Source organism: Camellia sinensis, chromosome 2 (assembly GCF_055761805.1).
Source record: "Camellia sinensis isolate YWXY chromosome 2, ASM5576180v1, whole genome shotgun sequence".
In the NCBI taxonomy this organism is placed as follows: domain Eukaryota; kingdom Viridiplantae; phylum Streptophyta; class Magnoliopsida; order Ericales; family Theaceae; genus Camellia; species Camellia sinensis.
The window spans coordinates 137537263-137543963 of NC_138962.1; the positions used below are offsets into that span (position 1 = coordinate 137537263).

A 6701-nucleotide genomic window follows, 5' to 3' on the forward strand; every position below is an offset into this window, starting at 1 on the left:
AAGTGTATATGGACATAGTAGACACCCATAAAAACTTATTGAACTCTATGAAATTATAGGAGATTTTGGTAGAGATAGCCTTTTTAGGCTCAAATTTAAGAATCCGAAAGGGAATATATGGTTCATGAGGTATGCCACAGCCTGTTGGGTGATGTTTTTATTCCTAGAATCCTGGTTAAATAGTAAGGTATACATCAGTATTAATAGTTAAAATCAAGCGCTGATGGCCTTGTGGCCTAGTGACATGGGTGCAACTCTTAGGTGCTTGCAAGGGTGAGGTTGGGGGTTCAACTCACCAAGGGTGCTCATTTAACAACTAACAACTGACAAAAAAAAAAAAAACAAAAGAAGTTAAAAAAGAAAGTCTGCGTAAAATACAACCGATGTTAAACAGATGGTTGTTTCTTGTACTGTACTTTCTGCTCTGCAAAATTGTTGACCACCTTATTTGTTACTACTTCAATGTTTGGTCACCCTTTTTGTGTACTCCAATTCAAGGGTAGAAGTTTTGCTGCACTAATGAGCTAAATTATGTATTACTTACAGATGACTTATGTGGAAAAAGGAGTTTGACACAAGCTATGTGGGATTCACGAAAGATGGGACATAGTGGTTGGTGGAGAACATTGACATCAAACTTGTTGGTAAGGACACCCACTAGTATAGCTGAACACATTTATGCAGCCAGTCTATTTGTTGGTTGAGAATTACATGGCAAGGACACTCGGATTCTTGCCTAAATTACTTGTTGAGTATCTTGAATATGCTGCATACTGGCTGTAATAATTCTGTCCATAACTATAATGGATATGGTATGTGTAATTTGTAGTTCAATCTCTATTAGAGACTTGCATTTATATGCCACATGTGATGCATGCTCAAATTGTTTGATTTTTTTTGATCGAGTTGCACCAGGAATAACTTTCTGCAGTTGAGAAATAAAGGCACGACAAGTTTTTATTCTGATTGACTTGTATGTTCAACATGTGTGACCTATTTGTAGAAAACCATAATAAGAGAAGTTTGCAAAATTACAATCTAAAGGCGAATTTTTTTGTTTGATTACTCAAGATTGTCGTGTTCTCCCTTATTTAGTTTAAAAATAGATTGTTTTAGCAGTTGAGTTGGGTGCTAACCCATTAATTGGCATATTTCTAATTTAACAAAATCTAAATTCTTTAAGTTCATCCAGAAGTGAAATTGTTGTCAATAATGTCTTAGAATGTTGTAACATTGAGCCCAACTAGGACCTGTTCGGCATTTCCTGGAATTTGAATGGTCTCATTGAGAATATATGTTGCATTTTAATGTAGACATCCATCACTTTGTAGGGAGCCACAAAAAAAAAAAAAAAAGGAAGGAAAAAGAAAAAGATTTCCAGCATATTTCTTGTTACATGGTCATTTTTGGTTTCCTTGAAATGAAAAACTACTAGATTTTATGCATTCGTGTGTTTTGGTCATGTGGTTTTTAATATTATAACTGTTGTCATAGGAGTATCTTTCTCCCCTTTTCCTTATATTTTTCTGACGAACGTGTAATGGCTGTTGTACTTATGCGTGTATATATGTGTGTATATATATATATATATGCATAGCAATGTCATCTGAATGCACAGCTCAATGGATGCTTTGTTTTTATATATATGCATAGCAATGTCATCTGAAAAATGTTTTATTTGCAATATTCTCCATCAAATTATGCATTAATACCTTTGTTAATACGTTCATAAACTTCATTTAAAGTTTCCATGTTTTGCTATATTTGATACATGATTGTGATATATCCGTCAATACATCCTTATTTTTGCTCTTAATAGCTTTGTTAATACATCCTTATTTTTGTTCTTCCATTATTCCTTGACTGTGCTTCTTGTAGATGGTCAATGCCAATTCTTACTTGCATGCAATTTAGTTCTATGACAGAACTCTTTTTATATTGTATTATTGCTATAAATGAACACGTATTCTGTGTAACTCGTGTTATCCTTTTTTATTTATGTGTTTTTGTTTTTATTGCTTCTGCCTAACCCATGGATCGTGTGACTGGTTTACATCATTCTCAAATTTATTTTCTTACTATGATAGGATTTGGGCAAATCGGCAGTCAGCTGCTAGGTCAAAGGAAAGATAGAAAAGGTACATAGCTGAGCTTGAAAGAAAAGTTCAAACCCTACAAACTGAAGCAACCTCATTGTCTGCTCAATTGACCCTGTTGCAGGTAGATTCTGCCATGCCACATAATATGCCTAAATGTTTGGTCTTAGTGACAGGTTGTATGACTTATAGCAAGTCATTTTGTTGAGTACATGATCTAGCTTATTTATTTTCTTGTTGGATTGCAAAAAAAATTTGAGTTTCTAACCACGAGGAGGATTTTGTAGCTAGGGTTAAAATTGTTTGTTTAGTCGGAGATAGGAATGATGGGAGTAGGGTGGTGGTGGCAGAAATGGGGCAGGGTTTTCTGAGATCACTAATTCTGTTGGGGTTCAAGATTAATTGGCTTGGCAAAAATTGGATGTGGCTTGTCAGGGGCAGAGAAGATTGGGTTTCTTGAGGAGTTTGAGAGTGGTTATAGGAAGCTGGATTGTTGGAGTCGAGTCGCCAAAACAAAGGGGAGAGATTTGTGGAGATTAGGGCTTCCCAGAGGCAGAGGAGAGAGCGGGATTTGCCGTCTAGAGTCTGAGGAGAGAGCAGGGTTTGCCTTCCAGAGTCTTTAAGTATGGTGATGGGTACATAGGTGTGGCAGAGATGCTTCTGGATTTCATCCTGTATGGGGGTGGAAGGAAGGGATCTGAAGACCATTGGGCAAAATGTGAAGGCCCCAGTGAGGTATCAGAAGCATGGTTTTAAATTACTGTATCGACTAGTGTAATGGTCACTGTTGCCATGGAAATTAAACCTTTGAGGGAGAAGGTTAAGAAGGTTTTGAAGAAAGAGGGTAAAGTGTCCTCTAGGAAGGAAAGAGAACTTTTGAGGATTCAATGATCAGTGAATTATGATGATCACAAGATGAGAGACCATATAGTGGGCCATAGAATCGTAAAGTCCAAGGATGGTTGTTTAGTCGAGGATAGTATATTAGGGAAGAAGCCTGTTAGTGCTTTTATTTATTTATATTTGCCTTTATGGACATTTTTAGAGAAAATTCCAAGAGAGCATCTGGATATCAGTTCTCATTTGCTAATTGGTAAAGGTGGTGGAACCAAATGGAATCAATGTTGTAAGCCAACAAAGAACCTTTTGTGGAGTTGGCACTATATTGAAGCATTGTAGTTGGTGGGACTTGTTTTTGTGTTATTGTTTTGCAGTAGGGTGTTGGGTAAATCTTTTATATTTCTTCTCTTATTTTCCTTTTGTTGTTTGTATAGGGGTGTGTTCCCTCAGCACATTCTTTAATACAATTCTCCCTGTTGCTTATAAAAACAAAAAAAAAAAAAACAAAAAAACCTTCTTTTTTTTGTCAATTTCTCTAGAGAGAGTATTTGAAAAATTCTAGTATATAACATATTATGGATTATGGTATGGATATCACTATTTTCTTGTGGGTTTGCTATGAACAGAGAGATACAAATGGCTTGACTGCAGAAAATAGTGAACTTAAGCTGCGTTTGCAAACAATGGAGCAACAGGTTCACTTGCAAGATGGTAAGGGTACTTTTCCTAAACTCCTGCTAGGAGTTTCTTTTGTTGTAATTACTTTTCTTTCATATATTTGCTTTTATCCTAAATTGTAGTTTTTATGAAGAGGCAGTATCATGGTCATTCAGACTTGTCAAAAAAAAAAAAAATGTAAAATATCATGGCCATTTAGCCATAGTTTGATAATATATGCTTTGTCAAGAACCTATAGATTTTGCATAAAATGGACATGTTGGCCTTGTATATTATCTAACAATGGGAGACGTAACGTAATTAATTCAACAATACCCTTATACTATACCCCAATTAGAGACATCAATAGGTTCTTTTCTGTTGGTGCAGGTGTATGTAGGTAATAAAATTTTCATTGAAAATAAATATGTAAAAGACTTGGAAGACCTACGGGAATGGAGACAATTGTGAATAGTTGACTTTGTCCTTGTGTAATAAAGAGTTCAATTAGTAGTCTTGGCTCTTGTGCTATGTTACATGGACTCATTGTGTGTCCAAGCGTCAGATCTTCTTAAACTAAATCGTAGGATATTAGGATATGCAGTTAAAAGGTAGGTATGGATACAGGGGCATGTCTTAAACATGTATATATTGCATATTGTTTAATATATATATATATATTTTTGATAAATCATATTGTTTAATATTTTTAAACCCAATTTATTTGGAAATGTATTTCAAATTAAATGAGATTTAGGAAAAATATGGAATTTATGGGCTTGTTTGGTTTGTTTTTGGGAGAGTTGTTTTTGAAAAAAATTTGGGAGAGTTGTTTTAAAAAAAAATTTGGTTTGTTTGGTTGTATATTTTGAGAGATAAATTTTTTGTAAAAGTTTGGGATGATTTGATATTTTGGAAGAATTTAGTAGATGTGTGTGAGAAAAAAAGTGATTGAGAAGGAGAGAGGAGAGAGAAAAGTAATTGATTGATGTGTAAGAGAGAGAGTGGTTTTGAAAATTTTTTGAGAAAAATGTCAAACCAAACAATTTTTGAATTTTTTTTTTTCTAAACTCATCTCTCAAATTCAAACCAAACAAGCCCTATGTCTCTCATTCGTGTGAGAAGTTAGAAATGTTTCTGTACTAGCAAATGTAAGTATATTCTTCAAACATAATATAAAATTAGTTGATCCAAGTAGTGAAATTGGATACTATGGTGTTGGACACATATCCCCAATCCTTATGCTTGTAATGTCTGGTGGACATGGTATAGTAGAAGTGATAGAGTCCATGTAACATAGGTCTTGTCAGAGAACAGGAGTGAGAGCTGTGGAGTGTTATATATACTGTATTTGGGCTAGAGGTTCAGTTACCTGTCCTTGAATCTTATTTTCAATATTCAAATAAAATCATTTCTAGTATTCTCTTGTATGTCTTCCTCAATGGATGTAATAAAGAGCACAGTTTTCCTTTTGTGACTTAGCTACAATCTAAGAAGCACAGACATGGACACGCTGCACAATTTGGACATGCTGACACAACAATTTAGGAAACAAATGCTTGACATGACAAATGGGTGACACGCACTAAATATGGGGTTTTTTTTTATATTTAATTTATGTTTATATATATATATATGAATATTTCATCTAATGATGATAAAAAAAATATCACATTAATTCCTAAACTCTAAAAGAGGAAGAATTAGTAGGTATAAATCTACGTTTTTGTTTTCAAGTTATTTTCTTCAAACTTGTAATGTGTTTGTCAGTGTCTTAACTGTGTTCGGGTTTAAAAAAAATGACAGTATTGGACGTGTGCGCGACACGTGTTGTCAGTGTTCGACATAGACATGACACCTTATAAGTGGTCGTGCTTCTTAGTCTATGATGGTAGTTTTGTAACGGGTGAAAGCTCTGGAGTTCTATGCAAGTTTTTTTGGGGCTTGAGGGTCGACCATCCCTCCGCGAAGCTTGTGTTCAGAATTCAAATAAAATTCAAATAAAACTTCAGCAGCAGCAACAGCAGCAGGAGCAGCACTCACAACAATTGCGTGCTTCAATGCATTCTCCAAGCCAGAAAGAGAACAGTTCAGATGTCAACCCTTCATCAAAGGATTAATTGCGGAATAGAAATGGGCGGATGTGGAAATGGGCGGATCTTTGGAGCTTGAAGGGTCAGTTATTGTCCAAATCTTTGGTGTTCCGATTATGGTGTCAGATATGTCCATTTTCTGTCTGTTGTGTGTGTGACTAGATGCGTCTGTGTAACTATTTTGTAGGAAGTTTATATTTGGATTTATGTTCAGGATTTGAGATGTGGCGGTTGATCTATTTGTAGGAGTATTATGTTGGATTTAGTTCGTGGTTGAATTGTGGGGGTGATTTCATTCATTTATTTTAGTCATGTAGCACATGTTTTGGCGAATATATTGGTGATAGTCTTGTATTTAAAATTTTCAAAATGCTCTCTCTCTCTCTCTCTCTCTCTCTCTCTCTATTGTTGGTTGTGTTTTTGGAATGTTGAAAGTGCTTGTGTATGATTACTCGTACTGTTAGTATTTGAAATTGCTTTTGCAGGAACTGTTTTTAGAAAGCAATTCATTAGAAGAGCCCTTTAATATTTTTTTTGAACACGAGAGCCCTTTAATATGTTCTGCTTATAGGAAGAATGTTGACTCTGAGCATCTGGTCTCTCCATATGAGGAATAGGACACTCTTCCATGAAAGTAGGTGATTAATTGATTGTAAAAAGACTTGCATCACCAAATCTTTATTTAAAACCCAAAACAGTGAGATCTTCAACTTAAATTGATTTGGCCATTTGTAGACTCCTGATTTTAGATTTTAATGTGTTACAATTTTATGCATTGAACTAAAGATATCTGGAATCTGCAAGAAAGCCAAATCCTCGACATCTTGCTTAGGGGCAATTTTGGGATGTACTCTTAATTTGCCAAAACAGTGGGATGACGTGGCACACTTGGCAAAACTCTTGGAAATTTTGTGAGGGCTTCTAGCAAACTTTTTAAGATTATACTATGCTAGTTTGTAAAAAACTACGTTTTTGGGAGAAGGAAAAAAAAATCGTTCATTTACCATTCCCATTT

General features: G+C 35.0%; 1 protein-coding gene across 5 annotated transcripts in view; it reads left to right on the forward strand.

The window, feature by feature from the left end:
* LOC114306767 (uncharacterized) overlaps positions 1-6056 on the forward strand; it is a 64075-nt gene extending 58019 nt beyond the window's left edge. For 4 of the 5 annotated variants that reach the window (XR_014361638.1, XR_014361639.1, XR_014361640.1 and 1 more), the window contains 4 exons: positions 547-644; positions 2088-2220; positions 3563-3647; positions 5400-6056. The gene's annotated coding sequence lies outside the window, so the exon portion shown is untranslated. The remainder of the gene's footprint in view (positions 1-546; positions 645-2087; positions 2221-3562; positions 3648-5399) is intronic. The other variant, XR_014361641.1, reaches the window with a different exon arrangement.
* Positions 6057-6701: the final 645 nt, after the last annotated feature.